Genomic DNA, 26,637 nt, shown 5'->3' with positions numbered 1-26,637 from the left:
TTTTTGGCAAGTAATAAACACTTTTACAGACTGACACATTATGAATCCACTTTTCAGATTTTTTAAAAAGCACATGTCCAAACTGCTTTTTCAGACCAGCATCATTTGTAACCTGGGTGTCTGCCTACACTCCAGCAAGGGCAACCAGCCTTAGTGATGCTGAATGTATTTGCATTACTGACTGAAACCTCAAACCCCACTCGCTTGTGAATACTGTGCATGATTCCACATGGTAAGCAGCTACCTGTGTGCTAAGAGTCAGCTTCTGCACCAAAAAAAGGCTCCCCCTTTCCTTCTAATGCAACTGTGAAATCACCAGAGCAATACACAATAAATCTCTGCCTGTAATTCCTATTTGCACACAGAGTCATGTTTTCACATTAGTCACAAAACGAAATTTCTTTGCCAATTTGAAAGCACACTTACTGCTCTTTTTTTTGGCAAGTAATAAACACTTTTACAGACTGACACATTATGAATCCACTTTTCAGATTTTTTAAAAAGCACATGTCCAAACTGCTTTTTCAGACCAGCATCATTTGTAACCTGGGTGTCTGCCTACACTCCAGCAAGGGCAACCAGCCTTAGTGATGCTGAATGTATTTGCATTACTGACTGAAACCTCAAACCCCACTCGCTTGTGAATACTGTGCATGATTCCACATGGTAAGCAGCTACCTGTGTGCTAAGAGTCAGCTTCTGCACCAAAAAAAGGCTCCCCCTTTCCTTCTAATGCAACTGTGAAATCACCAGAGCAATACGCAATAAATCTCTGCCTGTAATTCCTATTTGCACACAGAGTCATGTTTTCACATTAGTCACAAAACGAAATTTCTTTGCCAATTTGAAAGCACACTTACTGCTCTTTTTTTTGGCAAGTGATAAACACTTTTACAGACTGACACATTATGAATCCACTTTTCAGATTTTTTAAAAAGCACATGTCCAAACTGCTTTTTCAGACCAGCATCATTTGTAACCTGGGTGTCTGCCTACATTCCAGCAAGGGCAACCAGCCTTAGTGATGCTGAATGTATTTGCATTACTGAGTCCAACCTCAAACCCTTAAACTATTCTTTTATTATACCAGTACACCTTAATTTATTGTGAAAACATAGTCCATATTATTTTACTTGTTCCTCACATTTACATTTCTCCCAAAACAGAAAATAATAAACACAACTTCAACAAAAAGAATTGCATTTCTATTATTCATTTCTTAATTTACCATATACATCCCCTCTCAAACTCTAAACTCACCTTTAAAATTAGTTAGTTGTGAAAGAAATGTGGCACTCAAACAGCAGATTATCAGAGCCAGGATCTCTGTTCTTTACACCTCTCTCCTCTCAGCAGAACCAGATAATAGCAAACTTTCCCTCTCTTTTTCCACACATATACATGTTAGTTTCAAATCTCAGTGCTTGCCCCTTTTTTTCAAATGTAATCACACATTTCTATTGGTTGAAAACCAACCCTTTTCCAAAAGTACCCTTCCCCCAACTTGACTTCTGCCTAGTACCCTTCCCCCAACTTGACTTCTGCCTGCTACCATAGCAACAGCTCATGGAACACTGCTGTGTGGAGTCAGGTCAGAAGTTCGCCAAACAATGTTTCAACTCCACAGAGCAAGAGTGCTTGACTTTTCAAACCTAACAGCAAATCCATAGTACTGTTCTTTGGTAACACATTTTTCTGTACCAATACAAAACATGCTTCTATTAATTTACACATACAGCCTAGTTTTTATTCTAGAATGGTATGAAACAGCCAATCAGTTCTTTTTTTTATGAAAAAAATATGTATGCCTCCATTTCCAAACTGTCTTTCTTTTCATATTGCCATTCTACTGAATTACACCTCCTGAGTGCATCCAGTTCTCCTTTGAAGATGTTCACAGTGTGGATTGTAGGGCACAGCTATGTCTTCTGGAGTGAAACGTTTGCAGAGAAAACAGGTATGGTGAGAGACCTTGCTTTGCCAAATGTAGACATTAAATGGATTGGTCAGAGAGGGTTAAAGTGGCACCAATTGATGCCATTGGTGAAATCCTTCATGCACATCCAACACCCTGACCTCATAATAGTGCACTGTGGTGGCAATGACCTAGGCTCTTTGACTGGGGTAGGTCTGGAAATGCTTATGAAGGACACCTTTGCACAACTGTTTTCACTTTTCCCTAAAACTGCCTTTGTGTTTTCTAACATATGCCAAAGGCAAAAATGGAACTGGTCCAATCATTTCTGTCCGCAGATTGACAAAGCAAGAAAGCACGTCAACAAATCTGTTTCTGCTTTCCTCCGTGACTATGGTATGGGTTCCATTTACCACAACAACTTGCGTTATGACATGCAAGACATTTATAGAGGAGATGGTGTACACTTCAATGATGAAGGGAACAGAGTCTTCCTCTTGAACCTTAGACTCTGCATCGGTACTTACTTGTAGGTACCACTAAAAAATCACTTCATAAACACAACGGCTCTTTTTAGAGCCCCCTAATATCTAAACACTTAAATCTGATTTTCATTTCTTTTTTTTTTTTTTTTTTTACCGTACGCTTACCGTACGCGTAACCCGTAATTTTTTTTAAAATCAATAAATGTTTTCTTTGTACTTTTCTGTCCTTCCTTGACCCCCTTACAAATGTTAGGGGGTCTGTAACTCTACTCCTTGCCCCCTTTTCTTGTTATCACTCTTTTTTTTCTGAGTGAAACACACGAAATGGCGGCCGCCGCTTCCTGGTTTCGACCGATTCGAATGTTTACTAAGATCTAAGAGCCAATCAGAATCGCGCTCGCGCACGCCACCGTACGCGTACGGTAAGCGTACCATAAGCGCACCGTAAGCTGGCTCAGATATATATATTGATTTAAAGGCTATTTTCTCAGAATCTACTGAACAGATTTACACCAAACCTACAAAAGGCACTTCCTTGACCTGAGGACTACCTCTCTGCCAAATTTCTAGTAATTCTGTTCAGCCCTGTCTAAAGGTCCTATGGAAAAATGCATGGGAAAAACGCGTTTTGGGACCCCCCTTTTATCTCAGCCCCCGCTTGACGAATCCCCCCAAGACTTTCAGGGAAGGAGCGGAGCGTAGCGCCCCACCTATTTTGAAAAATTCGTCGACCGGCGCCAAAGTTATTCAAAATAGAATGTTGCGGATTTCCTATGGAAACGTGGTCCTAACTATAACTACCTACTGGCGACCGCCAGTAGGTAATATATATATATATATTCAGTGAAAAAACCATAGGTTTCACACATGTTATAGTTAGCTGGACATTTTACTCGTAAAAAACCAATGAAATTGCCCCGTTATAGTTAGTTCAGCTAACTATAACTCGCGCGCCCGCAATGCACTGCTGATGACGTCACATATTACATCACTCATGACATGGTCAGTGACATCACTCATGATGATGTAATACCCCCACCGTACCATACAGACACTCAGACTGATACTCAAAAAAACAACTAATAACCTATATAGACACCCATGTAGCTACTCACCAACCCATGCAGCCACTTATACACAAAGTGAGAGATACACTTAATCAGTCAGTAACACAATCAATTTTTCAAAAACAAATCATCCATTTAGACACTTATATACCCATTTATTCTTCCATCGACCTTGAGATACACATATATAAAACATATTTAATTTTCAGAAAAACACACATTCACTGGATGATGTCATCAGTGATGTCATCAGTGATGTCATTTGAGATGTCATCAGTGATGTCATGAGTGATGTCACTGACCATGTCATGAGTGATGTAATATGTGACGTCATCAGCAGTGCATTGCGGGCGCGCGAGTTATAGTTAGCTGAACTAACTATAACGGGGCAATTTCATTGGTTTTTTACGAGTAAAATGTCCAGCTAACTATAACATGTGTGAAACCTATGGTTTTTTCACTGAATTTCTAAGGTTTTTTAAATGCTAATTCCTAACTATAACGTGTGTGAAACCTATGGTTTTTTCAGTGAATTTCTAAGGTTTTTTAAATGCTAATTCCTAACTATAACGTGTGTGAAACCCATGGTTTTTTCAGTGAATTTGCAAGGTTTTTTAAATGCTAATTCCTTACTATAACGTGTGTGAAACCCATGGTTTTTTCAGTGAATTTGCAAGGTTTTTTAAATGCTATTTTTTTCTTTTTTTCTTCATTTTTTTCAAACATATTTTTATTTTAATTTTCTTATCTTTTATAAAGACTATGCTTAAATTTTTAAAATCCTTAAATATATTAAATATATATATTTTTTAAAATAAACATGTAAAATGTATTTCCAGATTTTTTTTTTTTTTTTTTTTTTTTTATAGTACGCGTACCGTAAGCTCACGGTAAGCGTACGGTTTACGCAACGTCCGTAATCTATCTACGCTGCTTGCGCATAGTTACGTACTTTGCATAGCCGCTCGTACTGCGCGTGGGACGCGTGCGCGCTTACGCAACACGCGCACGTTACGCGGAAGTGCCGGGAAATGACTGTTATGCGCATGCGCGCAAGCGCGTGTCTTTTTTACGCGCACGCGTACTTTTTGCCGTAAGCGTACCGTAAGCGTACCGTAAGCGTACGGTAGGTCATGTGATCTTGAAACACAACTTTTGATTGGTTGAAACTACTTTCAGTTCTAGAACTCTCCTACACCACACCCATTCCCCTCATTTCTGCTTGTGATCCCTTGGGAGAAGGAGCTGGTTTGTCTTTGGGATACGATGGCAGAACAGCAGAGCTCTTCTGAGAGTGAGGCTAGCACCAGCAGCACTGTCTTGAGGCAGAGAGCGAGGAAAGTAAAGCCTTCTTACGTTTGGGAGTATTTTACTTTTCCAGAAGGCCAGCAAAAGGTGAATGCACCCTTAGTTACTTGCAAGCTGTGTAAGCGTGTACTTTCTAGAGGTAATCCTAACAGGAAGTATTCCTTTGGGAATCACACCATGAAGAGACACCTCCAGGAAGTACACAGAAGGACACATGGTCATCTTTTTGGAGGTAACTCTTCAGAAAGACGAGCCAGTACATCCACAGCAGCTCAGCCTGGACCATCACCTGCAGGGCTTACTCCTTCTTCTGCAGGTCAGGTGAGCCCTTCATCTGTGGGGGGAGAATCTCCTTTTGCTGGCCCTCTGGAAATGAACCTTCGATTTCGGAAGGTTGATATTCATTGCACATTTTGTAAAGGTCTAATTTGTCATAGGGAGACCAGTGTTTCCCTAGTGAACAACAAAATAGATCAGCACATTTGTAGCTTTGAATGATTTTCCCATGCTTCCTTTCCTCTGTCCCTGCATGAACACAACGGTTCTTTTAAGAGCCAACCTTATCTTCCATCTTTTTTTTACTTGTTTTTAAAAACTTTTTTTTTTTTTTTTTTTACCGTACGCGTACGGTAAGCGTACCTTTTTTTTATTTTTTAAAAAAAAACACTAAAAATCATTTATCACATTATAAAGTCCTTGAGAGACTACAATTTTTATTATTGACTTACCATACTCACTCAAAAAAAAATTTATTCATTTGTTTTTTTAAAAAATAGTTTTTAAAATGGTTGTAGTTTCCGAAAATTTTCTATATCGATCTGAAAATAAAGAAAAAAGTATTAATATTTTTAAACCATTTAATAATACAGTACACATATTTACATTTTTTACCAAAAAATATTTTTGCCTTATTTTTGCTGTTTTCAGAATAAATTGCATTTCACTATTAATTGTGAAAGCAATTGCATTCAGCCTTAGTGATGCTGAATGTATTTGCATTACAGACTTAAACCTGAAAACCCCACTGGCTTGTACATACTGTGCATGACTATACACGGCAAGGACATGGGTGTGTGCTAAGCCTCTGCTTCTTCCCCCAAAAATTCGCTCCCCCTTTCCATCTAATGCAACTGTGAAATCACCAGAGCAAGACGCAATAAATCTCTGTCTATAATTCTTCTATGCACACAGAGTCATGTTTTCACATTAGTGCCAAAACGAAATTTCTTTGCCAATTTCAAAGCACACTTCCTGCTCTTTTTTTTTTCGGGCCAAGTGAAAATCTCTTTTTACAATTTGAAATCACTTTTACAGAGTGACACATTATGAAACCACTATTTTTGCTTTATTTAATTGCACGTGTCCAAGCTGTTTTTTTTTCAGACCACCACCATGTGCATTCTCTGTGACTGCCTACACTCCACCAAGGGCAACCAGCCTTAGTGATGCTGAATGTATTTGCATTACAGACTTAAACCTGAAAACCCCACTGGCTTGTACATACTGTGCATGACTATACACGGCAAGGACATGGGTGTGTGCTAAGCCTCTGCTTCTTCCCCCAAAAATTCGCTCCCCCTTTCCATCTAATGCAACTGTGAAATCACCAGAGCAAGACGCAATAAATCTCTGTCTATAATTCTTCTATGCACACAGAGTCATGTTTTCACATTAGTGCCAAAACGAAATTTCTTTGCCAATTTCAAAGCACACTTACTGCTCTTTTATTTTTTCAGGGGCAAGTGAAAATCTCTTTTTACAATTTGAAATCACTTTTACAGACTGACACATTATGAAACCACTATTTTTGCTTTATTTAATTGCACGTGTCCAAGCTGTTTTTTTTTCAGACCACCACCATGTGCATTCTCTGTGACTGCCTACACTCCACCAAGGGCAACCAGCCTTAGTGATGCTGAATGTATTTGCATTACAGACTTAAACCTGAAAACCCCACTGGCTTGTACATACTGTGCATGACTATACACGGCAAGGACATGGGTGTGTGCTAAGCCTCTGCTTCTTCCCCCAAAAATTCGCTCCCCCTTTCCATCTAATGCAACTGTGAAATCACCAGAGCAAGACGCAATAAATCTCTGTCTATAATTCTTCTATGCACACAGAGTCATGTTTTCACATTAGTGCCAAAACGAAATTTCTTTGCCAATTTCAAAGCACACTTACTGCTCTTTTATTTTTTCAGGGGCAAGTGAAAATCTCTTTTTACAATTTGAAATCACTTTTACAGACTGACACATTATGAAACCACTATTTTTGCTTTATTTAATTGCACGTGTCCAAGCTGTTTTTTTTTCAGACCACCACCATGTGCATTCTCTGTGACTGCCTACACTCCACCAAGGGCAACCAGCCTTAGTGATGGTGAATGTATTTGCATTACAGACTTAAACCTGAAAACCCCACTGGCTTGTACATACTGTGCATGACTATACACGGCAAGGACATGGGTGTGTGCTAAGCCTCTGCTTCTTCCCCCAAAAATTCGCTCCCCCTTTCCATCTAATGCAACTGTGAAATCACCAGAGCAAGACGCAATAAATCTCTGTCTATAATTCTTCTATGCACACAGAGTCATGTTTTCACATTAGTGCCAAAACGAAATTTCTTTGCCAATTTCAAAGCACACTTACTGCTCTTTTATTTTTTCAGGGGCAAATGTAAATCACTTTTACACACTGACACATTATGAAACCACCATGTGTAACTACAACAAAAACAATTCCCATTTCTATTATTCATTTCTTAAGTTACCACATACATACCCTCTCAAACTGTAAACTCACCTTTAAAATTAGTTAGTTCTGAAAGAAATGTGACACTCAAACAGCAGATTATCAGAGCCAGGATCTCTGTTGTGTTCACCTGTCTCCTCTCAGCAGAACCAGATAATGGCAAACTTTCCCTCTAATTTTCCACACATATACATGTAAGTTTCAAATCTCAGTGCTTCCCCCTTTTTTTTCAAATGTAATCACACATTTCTATTGGTTGAAAACCAACCCTTTTCCAAAAGTACCCTGCCCCCAACTTGACTTCTGCCTAGTACCCTTCCCCCAACTTGACTTTTGCCTGCTACCATAGCAACAGCTCATGGAACACTGCTGTGTTCAGTTAGGTCAGAAGTTCGACACACAATGTTTCAATTCCACAGAGCAAGAGTGCTTGACTTTTCAAACCTAACAGCAAATCCATAGTACTGTTCTTTGGTTACACATTTTTTTGTACCAATACAAAACATGCTTGTATTAATTTTCACATACAGTCTAGTTTTTTTTCTAGAATGGTATGAAACAGCCAATCAGTTCTTTTTGTTTTGTAAAAAATATGTATGCCTCCATTTCCAAACTGTCTTTCTTTTCATATTGCCATTCTACTGAAAGACACCTCCTGAGTGCATCCAGTTCTCCTTTGAAGATGTTCTCAGTGTGGATTGTAGGGCACAGCTATGTCTTCTGGAGTGAAAAGTTTGCAGAGAAAACAGATATGGTGAGAGACCTTGCTTTGCCAAATGTAGACATTAAATGGATTGGTCAGAGAGGGTTAAAGTGGCACCAATTGATGCCATTGGTGAAATCCTTCATTCAAATCCAACACCCTGACCTCATAATAGTGCACTGTGGTGGCAATGACCTAGGCACTTTGACTGGGGTAGGTCTGGAAATGCTTATGAAGGACACCTTTGCACAACTGTTTACACTTTTCCCTAAAACTGCCTTTGTGTTTTCCAACATATGCCAAAGGCAAAAATGGAACTGGTCCAATCATTTCTGTCCGCAGATTGACAAAGCAAGAAAGCACGTCAACAAATCTGTTTCTGCTTTCCTCCGTGACTATGGTATGGGTGCCATTTACCACAACAACTTGCGTTATGACATGCAAGACATTTATAGAGGAGATGGTGTGCACTTCAATGATGAAGGGAACAGAGTCTTCCTCTTGAACCTTAGACTCTGCATCGGTACTTACTTGTAGGTACCACTAAAAAAATGACTTCATAAACACAACAGCTCTTTTTAGAGCTCCCTAATTTCTAAACTCTTAAATCTGCTTTTCATTTATTTATTTTTATTTTTTTTACCGTACGCTTACCGTAAGCTTACCGTACGCGTACCCCGTGATTTTTTTTAAAATCAATAAATGTTTTTATTGTACTTTTCTGTCCTTCTTTGACCCCCTTACAAATGTTAGGGGGTCTGTAACTCTCCTCATTGCCCCCTTTCCTTGTTTTCACTCTTTTTTTTCAGAGTGAAATACACAAAATGGCGGCCGCCGCTTCCTGGTTTCGGCCGATTCGAATGTTTACTAAGATCTAAGAGCCAATCAGAATCGCGCTCGCGCACGCCACCGTACGCTTACCGTAAGCGTACGGTAAGCGTACCGTAAGCGGGCTCAGATATATATATTGATTTAAAGGCTATTTTCTCAGAATCTACTGAACAGATTTACACCAAACCTACAAAAGGCACTTCCTTGACCTAGGGACTACCTCTCTGCCAAATTTTGAGTAATTCTGTTCAGCCATTCGGGCTGTAGCTCGTTCTAAAGGTCCTATGGAAAAATGCATGGGAAAAACGCGTTTTGGGACCCCCCTTTTATCTCAGCCCCCGCTTGATGAATCCCCCCGAGACTTTCAGGGTAGGAGCGGAGCGTAGCGCCCCACCTATTTTGAGAAATTCGCGAGGATTCGTCGACCGGCGCCAAAGTTATTCAAAATAGAATGTTGAGGTTTTCCTATGGAAACGTGGTCCTAACTATAACTACCTACTGGCGACCGCCAGTAGGTAATATATAGATTACCTACTGGCGACCGCCAGTAGGTAATATATATATATATATATATATATATATATTACCTACTGGCGGTCGCCAGTAGGTAGTTATAGTTAGGACCACGTTTCCATAGGAAATCCGCAACATTCTATTTTGAATAACTTTGGCGCCGGTCGACGAATCCTCGTGAATTTTTCAAAATCGGTGGGGCGCTACGCTCCGCTCCTACCCTGAAAGTCTCGGGGGGATTCGTCAAGCGGGGGCTGAGATAAAAGGGGGGTCCCAAAACGCGTTTTTCCAATGCATTTTTCCATAGGACCTTTAGACACAGCTACAGCCCGAACGGCTGAACAGAATTACTAGAAATTTGGCAGAGAGGTAGTCCTCAGGTCAAGGAAGTGCCTTTTGTAGGTTTGGTGTAAATCTGTTCAGTAGATTCTGAGAAAATAGCCTTTAAATCAATATATATATCTGAGCCAGCTTACGGTGCGCTTACGGTACGCTTACCGTACGCGTACGGTGACGTGCGCGAGCGTGATTCTGATTGGCTCTTAGATCTTAATAAACATTCGAATCGGTCAAAACCAGGAAGCGGCGGCCGCCATTTCGTGTGTTTCACTCAGAAAAAAAAGAGTGATATCTTGAAAAGGGGGCAAGGAGGAGAGTTACAGACCCCCTAACATTTGTAAGGGGGTCAAAGAAGAACAGAAAAGTACAAAGAAAACATTTATTGATTTTAAAAAAAATCGCGGGGTACGCGTACGGTAAGCTCAACGTACGCGTACGGTAGAAAAAAAATAAAATAAAAGAAATGAAATGCAGATTTAAGAGTTTAGATATTAGGGGGCTCTAAAAAGAGCTGTTGTGTTTATGAAGTGATTTTTTTAGTGGTACCTACAAGTAAGTACCGATGCAGAGTCTAAGGTTCAAGAGGAAGACTCTGTTCCCTTCATCATTGAAGTGCACACCATCTCCTCTATAAATGTCTTGCATGTCGTAACGCAAGTTGTTGTGGTAAATGGAACCCATACCATAGTCACGGAGGAAAGCAGAAACAGATTTGTTGACGTGCTTTCTTGCTTTGTCAATCTGCGGACAGAAATGATTGGACCAGTTCCATTTTTGCCTTTGGCATATGTTAGAAAACACAAAAGCAGTTTTAGGGAAAAGTGAAAACAGTTGTGCAAAGGTGTCCTTCATAAGCATTTCCAGACCTACCCCAGTCAAAGTGCCTAGGTCATTGCCACCACAGTGCACTATTATGAGGTCAGGGTGTTGGATTTGCATGAAGGATTTCACCAATGGCATCAATTGGTGCCACTTTAACCCTCTCTGACCAATCCATTTAATGTCTACATTTGGCAAAGCAAGGTCTCTCACCATATCTGTTTTCTCTGCATACTTTTCACTCCAGAAGACATAGCTGTGCCCTACAATCCACACTGTGAACATCTTCAAAGGAGAACTGGATGCACTCAGGAGGTGTAATTCAGTAGAATGGTAAAAAGAAATGAAAGACAGTTTGGAAATGGAGGCATACATATTTTTTTCATAAAAAAAAGAACTGATTGGCTGTTTCATACCATTCTAGAATAAAAACTAGGCTGTATGTGTAAATTAATAGAAGCATGTTTTGTATTGGTACAGAAAAATGTGTTACCAAAGAACAGTACTATGGATTTGCTGTTAGGTTTGAAAAGTCAAGCACTCTTGCTCTGTGGAATTGAAACATTGTTTGGTGAACTTCTGACCTAACTCCACACAGCAGTGTTCCATGAGCTGTTGCTATGGTAGCAGGCAGAAGTCAAGTTGGGGGAAGGGTACTAGGCAGAAGTCAAGTTGGGGGAAGGGTACTTTTGGAAAAGGGTTGGTTTTCAACCAATAGAAATGTGTGATTACATTTGAAAAAAAGGGGGAAGCACTGAGATTTGAAATTAACATGTATATGTGTGGAAAAAGAGAGGGAAAGTTTGCCATTATCTGGTTCTGCTGAGAGGAGAGAGGTGTAAAGAACAGAGATCCTGGCTCTGATAATCTGCTGTTTGAGTGCCACATTTCTTTCACAGCTAACTAATTTTAAAGGTGAGTTTAGAGTTTAATAGGGGATGTATATGGTAAATTAAGAAATGAATAATAGAAATGGAATTCCTTTTGATGAAGTTGTGTTTATTATTTTCTGTTTTGGGAGAAATTTAAATGTGAGGAACATGTAAAATAATATGGACTATGTTTTCACGATAAATTAAGGTGTACTGGTAAAAATAAAGAATACTTTAAGGGTTTGAGGTTGGACTCAGTAATGCAAATACATACAGCATCAGTAAGGCTGGTTGCCCTTGCTGGAGTGTAGGCAGTCACCCAGGTTACACATGGTGCTGGTCTGAAAAAGCAGTTTGGACATGTGCTTTTTTAAGAATCTGAAAAGTGGATTCATAATGTGTCAGTCTGTAAAAGTGATTATCACTTGCCAAAAAAAAGAGTAGTAAGTGTGCTTTCAAATTGGCAAAGAAATTTCGTTTTGTGACTAATGTGAAAACATGACTCTGTGTGCAAATAGGAATTACAGGCAGAGATTTATTGCGTATTGCTCTGGTGATTTCACAGTTGCATTAGATGGAAAGGGGGAGCCATTTTTTGGTGCAGAAGCAGACTCTTAGCACACACCCAGCTGCTTACCCTGTGGAATCATGCACAGTATTCACAAGCGAGTGGGGTTTGAGGTTTCAGTCAGTAATGCAAATACATTCAGCATCACTAAGGCTGGTTGCCCTTGCTGGAGTGTAGGCAGTCACCCAGGTTACACATGGTGCTGGTCTGAAAAAGCATTTTGGACATGTGCTTTTTTAAGAATCTGAAAAGTGGATTCATAATGTGTCAGTCTGTAAAAGTGTTTATCACTTGCCAAAAAAAAGAGTAGTAAGTGTGCTTTCAAATTGGCAAAGAAATTTCGTTTTGTGACTAATGTGAAAACATGACTCTGTGTGCAAATAGGAATTACAGGCAGAGATTTATTGCGTATTGCTCTGGTGATTTCACAGTTGCATTAGATGGAAAGGGGGAGCCATTTTTTGGTGCAGAAGCAGACTCTTAGCACACACCCAGCTGCTTACCCTGTGGAATCATGCACAGTATTCACAAGCGAGAGGGGTTTGAGGTTTCAGTCAGTAATGCAAATACATTCAGCATCACTAAGGCTGGTTGCCCTTGCTGGAGTGTAGGCAGTCACCCAGGTTATACATGGTGCTGGTCTGAAAAAGCAGTTTGGACATGTGCTTTTTTAAGAATCTGAAAAGTGGATTCATAATGTGTCAGTCTGTAAAAGTGTTTATCACTTGCCAAAGAAAAGAGTAGTAAGTGTGCTTTCAAATTGGCAAAGAAATTTCGTTTTGTGACTAATGTGAAAACATGACTCTGTGTGCAAATAGGAATTACAGGCAGAGATTTATTGCGTATTGCTCTGGTGATTTCACAGTTGCATTAGATGGAAAGGGGGAGCCATTTCTTGGTGCAGAAGCAGACTCTTAGCACACACCCAGCTGCTTACCCTGTGGAATCATGCACAGTATTCACAAGCGAGTGGGGTTTGAGGTTTCAGTCAGTAATGCAAATACATTCAGCATCACTAAGGCTGGTTGCCCTTGCTGGAGTGTAGGCAGTCACCCAGGTTACACATGGTGCTGGTCTGAAAAAGCAGTTTGGACATGTGCTTTTTTAAGAATCTGAAAAGTGGATTCATTTATTTTATTTTTTTTTTGAAAAACCTTTATTGACATTTCAATCAATAACAAGTATGGGCCTACAACCCCCCGGGGCCGGCCGCTAGACAATCAGAACAATAAAAATCAAATGTGAACACAGGCGGCACCTCGGAAAGCAGAGTCTTCCTGCTAGTATAGTCCAGCCAGTGAGCAGCCCAGGTAGGACACCAGGAGAAAAAGGGTTTTTCATTTTATAATTGAACGAAACAATAGGATCAGGTGCCAAACAATTTCCTAACAGCGATAAGAGGCAGGCAGAATAATAGACGTGATCAATAAACAGCAATCTATGGGATCAATGGCGCAGACACAGGAAATTCAGGATGGGGAAGAATATCATAAACAGTTGCGCCTGCAAGCCCCCGCCCTAACGCCCAGAGAACACCCCGGAAACTGTGGCACACATGAGAAGGCAACGATTCACAACCAAGGAGGTGTACCACGCTGATCCCAGAAAAGAAAAAACTAAGAAGAAGCGGAGAAGAAAAAGGAGGCCATGGAAAAAGAGATGAAAGACTAAAGAATCCCCTCCCCCAACCCCCCACCCTGCACCTCTGCAAATGAGTACGGCCCCCCCCCCCCCAGCAGTGTGCCTGTCGCCCTGGAACTAGACCCGAAATATAGAAGAAACAGGGAAAAAAGGAGTAAGAAAAGAACCCCACCAGACGGGGGTGTAGAGAAAGTATAATAAACTGGAGGAGGGCCTTCAAAACATACCCCCGGCTTCTCCCTCCCGCACGGTAAGGTCTCCCCACAGCAAACAATAAGCAGCACCAAAGCGACCATATCAAAGAGAGATGGGGAGCATATATGCACCTAATATGCTAACAGCTATGCCATGAGAGTACGCAACCCCGGAGTCCGCCCGTCTACTGGATGACCACCCCCGAAGGATCAGCCTTATCCTTGACCTCTCTTTGCAATTCTGCACATGCCTACCCCTCGACCCAGCGCCATGTCCGATGTTCCCAGGTAGAGAAGTGTCCAAAAACGACCGGGAAGCGACACACACAGATGGGGTGGAAGTCTCTGAGTTCCAAAACAGTCCGCATCATGGAGGGACGTCTTTCCCAGTGCTGCCCCAGGATCTGCACTGCACACAAGGTCCAGGAAGGCGGAATCAGTCAAAGCAGACAACTGTTGCTGGAATTGTCCCTGGGTCGCTGGGGGCCGTGCACGGGATGAGGCCACCACCTCCCACTCAGGTCCAATACCTCCGGAACAGATCAAACCCTCAGCCAGCCGATCACACGGTAGCATACTGTCCGGAGTGTCCAGGTGTGCACTAATCGCAGGGGTGGCCGCGACATTGTCCTCCTGTGTGCAGTGTGGGAAGTCCCTGTGTACCTGAGGACAGACAGGCCGCCACTGTCCCAACACTGATGCCACACCATCGAGCTTACTCCCCAAGACCCCGACGCCACGAACCAAGGAGAAATGAAGGGCACCAAGGGCCTCTAGGAGGTCGCCGTACCCCAGCACAGCTCTCCGCGAGCGCTCCGCCACACTCCCAAAAGTCCCACACTCCCAATCCCGCTGCGACCCAGCGGACAGGATGGTAGGCTGCATCGCAACAAGATGGCCGCCGGGGAGGCCCGACCCGTATTGGGGCCGGGACCCAGGGACAAGCGCCTCGAAGTCCACGGCGCTGGAGACAGGGTTCCGGGGGCAGGCAAAAATTATCCGTTGCGTGGTCACGGGCTACAGTCGTCCCCACCACGGACCAGCTCCCGCGAAAATCCGGGAGCAGCCCGCAAGGATCAGGGCGAGCTATGGGCGGCGTCCGGGCAGCTCACCGTCAAAGGCAGGGGCAATCACCGGAGAATCCGAGAATTGCACCCCCGGGCATGCCCTCGGTCCGCTACGCTTAGCAGTGGGAGCGACCACGGCGAAATGCAGGCCGAGGTTAGCACCGCTCCGGTGGACCGGCTCCACCCAGTCTCCGCAGGCCGCTGTTATTGAACTGCCACCCGGCCAAGGCGTCCACTCGAGGTCCAGGCTCCAGGGCTGCACGGGCCGCAAAGTTCAAATGCACATTTCTCCGGCGGTACCGCAGCCAGAAACCTCGGAGTCACACGGTCGGGTGCCACTCTCGTTCACAAACACGATCGCATAGCGCAGACTGAGGATCTCTTGCAGGATATCCGTGCGGGATGCGGAGGTTCACGGAGCCGGGAGTCTACGCTGCCGTCCCGGTCGCCATCTTGGCTCCTCCCTTGAAAAGTGGATTCGTAATGTGTCAGTCTGTAAAAGTGATTATCACTTGCCAAAAAAAAGAGTAGTAAGTGTGCTTTCAAATTGGCAAAGAAATTTCGTTTTGTGACTAATGTGAAAACATGACTCTGTGTGCAAATAGGAATTACAGGCAGAGATTTATTGCGTATTGCTCTGGTGATTTCACAGTTGCATTAGATGGAAAGGGGGAGCCATTTTTTGGTGCAGAAGCAGACTCTTAGCACACACCCAGCTGCTTACCCTGTGGAATCATGCACAGTATTCACAAGCGAGTGGGGTTTGAGGTTTCAGTCAGTAATGCAAATACATTCAGCATCACTAAGGCTGGTTGCCCTTGCTGGAGTGTAGGCAGTCACCCAGGTTACACATGGTGCTGGTCTGAAAAAGCAGTTTGGACATGTGCTTTTTTAAGAATCTGAAAAGTGGATTCATAATGTGTCAGTCTGTAAAAGTGTTTATCACTTGCCAAAAAAAAGAGTAGTAAGTGTGCTTTCAAATTGGCAAAGAAATTTCGTTTTGTGACTAATGTGAAAACATGACTGTGTGCAAATAGGAATTACAGGCAGAGATTTATTGCGTATTGCTCTGGTGATTTCACAGTTGCATTAGATGGAAAGGGGGAGCCATTTTTTGGTGCAGAAGCAGACTCTTAGCACACACCCAGCTGCTTACCCTGTGGAATCATGCACAGTATTCACAAGCGAGTGGGGTTTGAGGTTTCAGTCAGTAATGCAAATACATTCAGCATCACTAAGGCTGGTTGCCCTTGCTGGAGTGTAGGCAGTCACCCAGGTTACACATGGTGCTGGTCTGAAAAAGCAGTTTGGACATGTGCTTTTTTAAGAATCTGAAAAGTGGATTCATAATGTGTCAGTCTGTAAAAGTGTTTATCACTTGCCAAAAAAAAGAGTAGTAAGTGTGCTTTCAAATTGGCAAAGAAATTTCGTTTTGTGACTAATGTGAAAACATGACTCTGTGTGCAAATAGGAATTACAGGCAGAGATTTATTGCGTATTGCTCTGGTGATTTCACAGTTGCATTAGATGTAAAGGGGGAGCCATTTTTTGGTGCAGAAGCAGACTCTTAGCACACACCCAGCTGCTTACCCTGTGGAATCATGCACAGTATTCACAAGCGAGTGGGGTTTGAGGTTTCAGTCAGTAATGCAAATACATTCAGCATCACTAAGGCTGGTTGCCCTTGCTGGAGTGTAGGCAGTCACCCAGGTTACACATGGTGCTGGTCTGAAAAAGCAGTTTGGACATGTGCTTTTTTAAGAATCTGAAAAGTGGATTCAAAATGTGACAGACTGTAAAAGTGTTTATCACTTGCCAAAAAAAAGAGTAGTAAGTGTGCTTTCAAAATGGCAAAGAAATTTCGTTTTGTGACTAATGTGAAAACATGACTCTGTGTGCAAATAGGAATTACAGGCAGAGATTTATTGCGTATTGCTCTGGTGATTTCACAGTTGCATTAGATGGAAAGGGGGAGCCATTTTTTGGTGCAGAAGCAGACTCTTAGCACACACCCAGCTGCTTACCCTGTGGAATCATGCACAGTATTCACAAGCGAGTGGGGTTTGAGGTTTCAGTCAGTAATGCAAATACATTCAGCATCACTAAGGCTGGTTGCCCTTGCTGGAGTGTAGGCAGTCACCCAGGTTACACATGGTGCTGGTCTGAAAAAGCAGTTTGGACATGTGCTTTTTTAAGAATCTGAAAAGTGGATTCAAAATGTGACAGACTGTAAAAGTGTTTATCACTTGCCAAAAAAAAGAGTAGTAAGTGTGCTTTCAAAATGGCAAAGAAATTTCGTTTTGTGACTAATGTGAAAACATGACTCTGTGTGCAAATAGGAATTACAGGCAGAGATTTATTGCGTATTGCTCTGGTGATTTCACAGTTGCATTAGATGGAAAGGGGGAGCCATTTTTTGGTGCAGAAGCAGACTCTTAGCACACACCCAGCTGCTTACCCTGTGGAATCATGCACAGTATTCACAAGCGAGTGGGGTTTGAGGTTTCAGTCAGTAATGCAAATACATTCAGCATCACTAAGGCTGGTTGCCCTTGCTGGAGTGTAGTCAGTCACCCAGGTTACACATGGTGCTGGTCTGAAAAAGCAGTTTGGACATGTGCTTTTTTAAGAATCTGAAAAGTGGATTCATAATGTGTCAGTCTGTAAAAGTACTTTTCACTTGCCTAAAAAGTAGTAGAAAGTATGCTTTGCAATTGGCAAAGAAATTTCGTTTTCTGCCTAATTTCAAAGCATGACTCTGTGTGCACACAGGAATTGTTTTTAGATATTTAATTGGTGAAGGTGTTATTGTGATTTTCATTTATAGGAAAGGGGTTTATAGTATTTTAAGATTTCTAAAGAACATAAAAAATGTAGTAATATATTTAAATAAAATAAAGGAATTTTTTTTTAGTTTTTTTCAGGTATTGCTGAAGAGCAGTGAACAAAATTTAAGATGCCTACAAAATCCAGAGTAAAGAAAGACCACAAAAAAAACCTATATTTGTAGACAACTGGAGGACCTAAGTTAGTTGGAGATGCTCATTTTGGGAAAAAGAAAAAATCTTCTGGTAAGCAGACAAAATTTTTTTTAAAGAACATATTCAAAAAAAGGAAAAATGTACAAAATGTCTGTACTGGAAAGAATGTTTTCAATAGAAAAGGACAGGAAAAAATAGAGAATTTAGTTAATGCAAATATACCTTCTGCAACTAAAAAGATTAACTTAAACAGAAAAACAGCGTTTAAAGAGATACGTAGAAAAATGTTTCAGAAAAGAGTTATGTCCAATTTGATAAAGGATGTGAAGAAATATAAGCAAAAGGCTAAGTTTTATAAGAGAAAAAAAGAAATTGAAGCCATTGCAGCAAAGGCATTAGAATTAAAAAGGAAACTATTCATTTTAATTTTGAATAGGATGCGTACATTAGATAAAATGGTTAATGTACTGAAATCACAAAGAAAAAGGAAAAGAGTAGTGAACAGAACAAACTTTTCTAAAGTGTTTTTAGGAAAATGGATGCATAGTTCAAGTAGTGAACCTTTTTTTAATGAAGAGAGCTATTTTCAAAGTAATAGTTTGCTGCATGCAGTTGACACCAGAGGTCGTGCTTATGAAGTGAAAAATGGTTGCATAATGGAGAAGGAGATAATGGTTCCAAGAGATGAGGTACAAGTGATGGCGGATGAGGCTATGGGGAGACGTCCTAAAGCCCCAGTGTACACTTGGAATTGTAGTAGTATTTGCACTGTGCGTCAGGAATCTATTGATAAATTTCGTGAGTTTCTAAGAGAATATGGTAAAAAAAGTGTAAAACAGAAGATTAAGGTGCTTCAAAGTCTAGATCCATGCAGAGTGAGAGAGAATACTGGTTTGCAGGGTCATTCTCTGGCTTGTCTATCTAGAAAAGTGTGTAATAGTGTTTTCCATCATTTTAGGATGCTGGCTGTTCATCATACTGAAATGAGAAAGTTTGTGAGACGGTTGTATTTTGCTAAAAGTCCAGCAATAAAGTTAGATGAATTGAATAGGGCTCTGTTCCGTGGATCGGTATCAGATGTAGAGAAGGTTGTTGATGAAATTCAGTTTTGTTACTTTGGTCCTGAACAAAACAGTGCAGAAAAGGACACAAGAAATGAGGAAGAAGTGGAAGAGAATGTAAAACCCTCTGTAAGTAAGACATTTAATGATCACATAACAAAATTTGCAATAATCTCTAATGAAAGACCAAATATTACTTGTATTTGTTGCCGCAGAACTCATTATAGAAAACAAACTAGGAATGTTGATCTCTACAGAAAGAGTGAAAATGAAGATTATTATAAGTGGAAGGATTTTGCCACATATATATTTCTTGAAAATTGTTTTGAATTGGGTGAAGATCACCGTATTTGTAAATACTGTTACAACAAGTTAGAGGAAAATAGAATGCCGACCAGAGCTGTACATAATAATTTAGAATTGGATGCTATTCCTGCTGAACTTTCTGAATTAAATATATATGAGTCTATACTCATTCAATGTGTTCATCCGTTCCAGACCATAGTACGTATGGAGCCCAAAACTGGTAAATTACCTCCTTCAGATTTACTGAGAGGTTTAAAAGGTAGAGTGGTGTATTTGCCCTTGGATTTGAAAAAAAATATGGAAACTATTGATGCGGATACTTTGGAAACTGAACCATTAATTATTCTGGTTAATGGTGTACCTACAAAGAATAAGAAGATTTGGCAGGAGCTGGTAGATGTACGGAAAGTACAAAGAGCAAATTTGTATTTGAAAAGGAATAACAAATGGTATGAATCAATTTATATAGAAGAAGAAGAAGAAGAAGATTTACAAGAAGACACAGAAACACCAACTGGACAAATTGAAAAAGTGGACAAGTCAAAGGAAGAAGAAATTTATGAACATTTTAGCATACATCCTCTTCATTCAAAAGAAGTTATGGGAGACAATATTGATCTGTTTCAGATGAAGAAAGCAAAAGGAACTCCCGTGAGTGTATGGGAGGAGAGCTTGGAAGCTCGATGTTTTCCCCAGCTGTTTCCTAAAGGAAAAGGAGGACGATACGATGAACGTCCGGAACAGATTCCAGCTTCTGAGTATCGGACTACAAGACTATATGCTGAAGATCCCAGATTTCGACAAAGTATTCCTTATTTGTTCCATCTTTTATTTGAAAGCGACTTGTCTGCACTGTCTTATGCAGTAAATCACATTTTAAAAAGTGGAGTACATTTACAAAATGTGTCTGCTTAGGATTTTATGGAGAAAGTGCAGCACCGAGATGATCATTTGGAAACACAACTGATCAATCTGATGGCTTGTCAGCGTGGGACAAATGAATATTGGTACAGATGCCATGGTGAATTAAAATGCATGTTACGGAATTTAGGAACACCAACATGGTTCGTTACCCTAAGCTGTGCCGAGTACGCTTGGGATGATTTACTGGATTTTCTACGAGAGGCAAATTCAAACATTAAAAACATCGAATACAAGACAGCAGGAGAACTGTGCTCATTGGATCCGGTTAATGTTTGCAGATATTTCAATCATAGATTTGAGGCTATGATGTCGTTCATCTGCAATAAAAAAAATCCACCTCTAGGAGAAGTAGTGGATTTCTTTTGGAGAAAAGAGTACCAGGCAAGAGGTGCTCCTCATATTCATATGCTGTTGTGGATCAAGGATGCCCCAAAGTTTGGAACAGATGCTGATGAAGCAGTGTTATCTTACATTGAAGAATATGCAACATGTGCTATACCAAAAAACACAGAAGAGAAAAAGTTAAAGGAGCAAGTTTTACGTTTCCAAAGTCATCGGTGTGGAAAATACTGTCGACGGAAATACAAGAGCAAAGATAAATACTACACTAAATGTCGATTTGGATTTCCTAGACCTGTTCTTTCAAATGGAAGAGTAAACAGTTTTATGTCATCTGTGAGACATACTATCACAAGAAAATCACCTAAGAATACCTACAACCTTAAAAGAAAAGAAGAATCAAAAAATATAAATGACTACAACCCAGTCATTTTATCCATGTGGAACGCTAACATGGATATACAGTATGTAGCTGACAATTCCATTGCTGTTGCTCGATATGTAACGTCTTACATTACGAAATCAGAAAAAACAGAATTGAAGGAAATGTGGGAAGAGATTTCTCACGAGAAAACTGTCAGTAAGAAGCTGTACAGTTTCAGTTTGAAGATGTTATCGCATCGAGAAATTGGATCCTACGAATGTTCAGATAGGTTATCTTCTGCAAGTCTCTACTCGAAATCAAGAAGAATAATTTGGGCAAGTTTAGGCCTTGCAGCAATGAGAAATCGGGTACTGAAATCTGTTGGAGAAATTGAATATTTAGCCGAGAATGACCCACAAAGTACAGATATTTTGAAATCAAACATGTTGGACACATATTATCCAAAAAGAAGTCAACATCTGGAGAACATGTGTCTCTATGAAGTGCTGCAGAACTACATTTATTCACGGAAAGCCGCAGAAGACATCAACAATGGAAAATATAAAGTGATTGGTGAGGAAGGATGTTTGGTGAAGCAAACAAAAGGAAGTTTGATAAATCACAGGAAACTGAGTTGCGACACTACTGACAAAAAGGAATTTTACTACTTGGCTCTTTTACAGCTGTTTAAACCATGGCGTTCAGAGGACGAACTACTGGGAGAATTTCAAAGCTATGAAGATTCTTTTAATGCTTGCAAAGACAGCATACAATGCAGTACATTCACAACTTATCTGCAAATGTTAAATGAAGAAATTGAACAGGAAACTACAATTGCAGCTGAAGTAGCTAGAGACAGTTCTCAAGACAGCCAAAGTTCAGGAACACTCAGTCAAGATCCTCTAGGACAACCAATCGTTGAAAATGAAGCATCAATAGCCATGAATGAAGTGGAAACGGCTATGAATCAAGCTCAAGAAGAATTTATAGACTTACAAAATTTGGAAAGACAACTGAATGAAGAGCAGCAACAAATTTATGAAGAGATCAGAAGCAAAATTGATCACGGATTTCAACATGAAAAAAAAGAGTGCTCATGCACATCATTTCATCCAATCAGGATGTATGTGAGTGGACAAGCTGGAACTGGGAAAAGTTTCCTTATAAAAGTCATCAGAAGCTACCTACAGCAAAAAACGGATTCTACTTTGTCTTGTGTGGTTACTGCTCCAACTGGGTTAGCAGCATATAACATAAAAGGAATCACTTTACATCATTTGCTAATGTTACCAGTGGAGCATGAGAACAAAATACAATACAACAAGCTAACTGGAGAAGCATCCTTGGAAGTTTCAAGAGTATTGAAGAAGATGAAAGTTCTCATTATTGATGAGGTGAGCATGGTATCAAACTTAATGCTTGCCTTTGTGCATTTAAGAATGCAGCAAATTTTGAAGACAGACTATGACATGTTATTTGGTGGAAAACACGTCATAGTTTTTGGAGATCTTTTGCAACTTACTCCAGTTAAAGGACAACCAGTGTTTAATACTGTCACACATGAAGACACGAAGAAGTCATTGGGAAGCATCGGTAATACAAATATTTGGTCCTTCTTTGAGTACAAGGAACTTACTACTAATATGAGGCAAGCAAACGATGAAGAATATGGAAGTATTCTGAAAGATATCAGAATTGGACTACTCACTGAAGCTGGCACAAAAGCATTACAGAGTCGGCTGCTACATAATTTATTTCCAAAGGAAGAAATAGTTGCTGAGAAGATATACAAGAACATTGCAGAAAACAAAAGTGTCATCTGCTTAATGCCAACTCTACGTGAATGCTCAATATTCAATGAGGAGCTTTTGAAATTGGAAAAGGAGGAGATCAGGAAATTGGAAGCAGTTGACAAAATTGAGGATGGAAGAATTACTGTCACAGTAACAGGCACACTGAAAAATAAATTGGATTCACTAGAGAAGAAGATTTCCAAAACAGCTGGATTAGAAAAAAATCTATATGTTTGCATGAACTGTAGAGTATTTTTAAGGAGAAATTTGGATGTTGAAAAAGGTTTAGTTAATGGAGCTATGGGAAGAGTTGTGGGTTTTATTAATTATAAGAAAAAAGATGGAATTGAATGTTTAAAAATAAAATTTGATCAGATAGAAGAAGTTAAAGATATTTGTCGTTGTTCAGTTCGTTTCATGCTTGTGAAAGACTTATATGTACGTAGAAAGCAGTTTCCATTTTCTCTAGCATATGCTGTAACTATTCACAAGTCTCAAGGATTGACTGTAGATTGTGCATTTGTGAACATTGGTTCAACTGTGTTCAAAGAAGGTATGGCTTATGTAGCTTTGTCATGAGTGAAAACATTATCTGGTTTATTCATGATAGACTTTGATGACTCAAAGGTTAGTGCTGATGCAAATTGTGTAAAGGAGTATAATAGATTAAGAAGAACCTATGCTCCTCATTTAGGTCAGTATCCTGTGTTGGAGAAACATGTAGTTTCTCGTAAAAGGAGAAATGAGAATATCTGTAATGAAGATGTAGAGAGGAGGAAAAAAAAGAGGAGTGATGTAATTGCAAGCAAAAAGAAAAAGGAAAATGAAGAACAGGTTGTAGGATGTCATTTTGAAAATAGCTCTGGTGTCAACTGCTACGCTAATGTAGTGCTGAATGTTGCATTTTATCTGGAAAGTTTGCAAGAGCAGATAATAGTAAATCAAAGAAAAAGATTCTGTTCTGAGCTGAGTCTCCTTTTTCAAAAGCTGAGTAATGATAAAACTCAAATAGAAAGTGCTACTGAAATTAGAAAACTTTTAGATGTATGTTCAGGACGAACACAGTTTTCTCAAAATGAACAGCAAGATGCACATGAATTTTTGATGTATATTCTTCAAGTACTGGAAGAAGAAGAAGTTGCAATTGATATTTTATTTGGTCTCTCTTATAAATGGGAACATACTTGTGAAAACTGTTATAATATATGTGGCTCTAATGTTGATAATGAAAGGTTTATTTATTTGACATTACCAGAGAGTAAAACAGTCACTTTTGCTAAATTAGTTAAAGATGCTAATCATAGCATGCAATGCGGTGAGTGTCAATCTGACATGTTTTCAACATAAATTTTAAAGGAATACGGACAGTATGTAATTTTAATGATGCAACGATGTAGAGCTGATGGTTCAAAATTGGATACTTTAATAAAGAAGTTTACAGGATAGCAATTATCAATTTCAGGAAAAACTTTTGTAACTGTTGCAATAATTTTCCATGAAGGACCTACTGTTACTTCTGGACATTACACAGTTTATCTTAAATGTGAGAAAGGCTGGACACTGTGTAATGATTCCCAATTGGTTTTTAAGCAACGTTTGCCTTTTGATTTAACAAATTCCTATCTAATCTTCCTGAAACCTAAATTTTAGAGAGACTTGGCAAAATCTGGACAAAACAATTTTACCATTTTATTGGATTACCGTTGGAATTTTCAAAAAAAAGATTTTTTAAATTATCATTTGGCCTAATGGAAAGATAACCAATTGTAATGTGGACTTTTATAATTTTTTATGAAACTTTCAAAAACCAAAAATTTAGATAAAATTGGTAACATCTGCACAATTCAAATTTTGGAATGTTATTGGAGTGCCATTGGAAAATTTTTTCAAAAAAGAATTTTAAAATTACTATTTGGCCATGCGGAAAAGTAACCAATTCTATTGTGGACCTATTAAATTATTAATAAATCTTTCGGGAACCAAAATGTTACAGAGAAACGGTGAGATCTGTACAAATTTAACTTTAGAATTTTATTGGATTACCATTGGGAATTTAATCAAAAAAGAATTTTAAAATTACTATTTGGCCTAAAGGAAATGGAATCAGATGTATTGTGGAGTTATTTGAGATATAATATTGTGATTATACTTCTGAAACAAAAATATCAGACGGTATTTTAAAGAAATAAGTATTGTTTTTAGATGATATTTTTTTAGAATATTATGCATTTCTATAATGTTAAGTTTAAGTAAGAAGAGATTCTGGGCTTTTTTAATACAATCTTTGAGATTGTTATTTTTTTTTTGCCCGCTGTTAAATGATGAATGCAATTGCTTTCACAATTTATAGTGAAATGCAATATATTCTGAAAACAGCAAAAAAAGGCAAACATTTTTTTTGATAAATATGTAAATATGTGTACTGTATTATAAAATGTTTTAAAAAATATTAATACTTTTTTTTTTTTTCAGATTGATATAGAAAATTTACGAAAAATAGAACCATTTTTAAAGCAATTTTTTAGAAAAATAAATGAAAAAATATTTTTTTGAGTGGGTATGGTAAGTCAATAATAATAATTGTAGTCTCTCAAGGACCTTGTAATGTGATAATTGATTTTTAGTGTTTTTTTAAAAAAAATTACGCGCACCGTACGCGTACGGTAAAAAAAAAAAAAAAGTTTTTAAAAACATATATAAAAAAAAGATGAAAGATAAGGTTGGCTCTTAAAAGAGCCGTTGTGTTCATGCAGGGACAGAGGAAAGAAAGATTGGGAATATTAGACGGTACGACAAGTGTGCTGATCTATTTTACTGTTCACCATGGAAACACTGGTCTCCCTATAAGTAATTAGATCATGACAATGGGCGCACCGTACTTCAACCCTCGCAAACCGAGGGTTAATTTCCAGAGGGCCAGAAAAAGGAGATGCTCCCCCCACAGATGAAGGGCTCACCTGACCTGCAGAAGAAGAACTCGGCTCTGCAGATGATGGTCCAGGCTGAGCTGCTGTGGATGTGCTTGGTTGACTTTCTGAAGGGTTACCTCCAGTAAGTCGAGCATGTGTCCTTCTGTGTACATCCTTGAGGTGTCTCATCATGGTATGATTCCCAAAGGAATACTTCCTGTCAGGATTACCTCTTGAAAGTACACGCTTACACAGCTTACAAGTTACTAAGGGTGCATTTACCTTTTGCTGGCCTTCAGGAAAAGTAAAATAATCCCATACATAAGAGGTCTTTTGTTTCCTTGCTCTCTGCCTCAAGGTAGTGCTGCTAGTGCTAGCCTCACTCTCAGAAGGGCTCTGCTCTTCTGCCATCGTATCACAAAGACAACCCAGCTCCTTCTCCTAAGGGATCACAAGCAGAAATGAGGGGAATGGGTGTGGTGTAGGAGAGTTCTAGAACTGAAAGTAGTTTCAACCAATCAAAAGTTGTGTTTCATGATCACATGACCTACCGTACGCTTACGGTACGCTTACGGCAAAAGTACGCATGCGCGTAAAAAAGACACGCGCTTGCGCGCATGCGCATAACAGTCACTCCTCGACACTTCCGCGTAACGTGCGCGTGTAGCGTACACGCGTACGCGTCCCACGCGGAGTACGCGCGGCTACGCAAATTGCGTAACTATACGCAAACAGCGTAGATAAATTACGGACATTGCATAAACCGTACGCTTACCGTAAGCTTACGGTACGCGTACTAAAAAAAAAATAAAAAAAAGGAAAAAATGTACTGCAAATAAATTTTACATGTTTATTTTATAAAATATATTTAAAAAAACATAATAA

Source organism: Triturus cristatus, chromosome 6 (genome assembly GCF_964204655.1).
Source record: "Triturus cristatus chromosome 6, aTriCri1.1, whole genome shotgun sequence".
Taxonomy (NCBI): domain Eukaryota; kingdom Metazoa; phylum Chordata; class Amphibia; order Caudata; family Salamandridae; genus Triturus; species Triturus cristatus.
The sequence above is the reverse complement of the archived record's forward strand: the minus strand, read 5'-3'. Positions refer to the sequence as shown.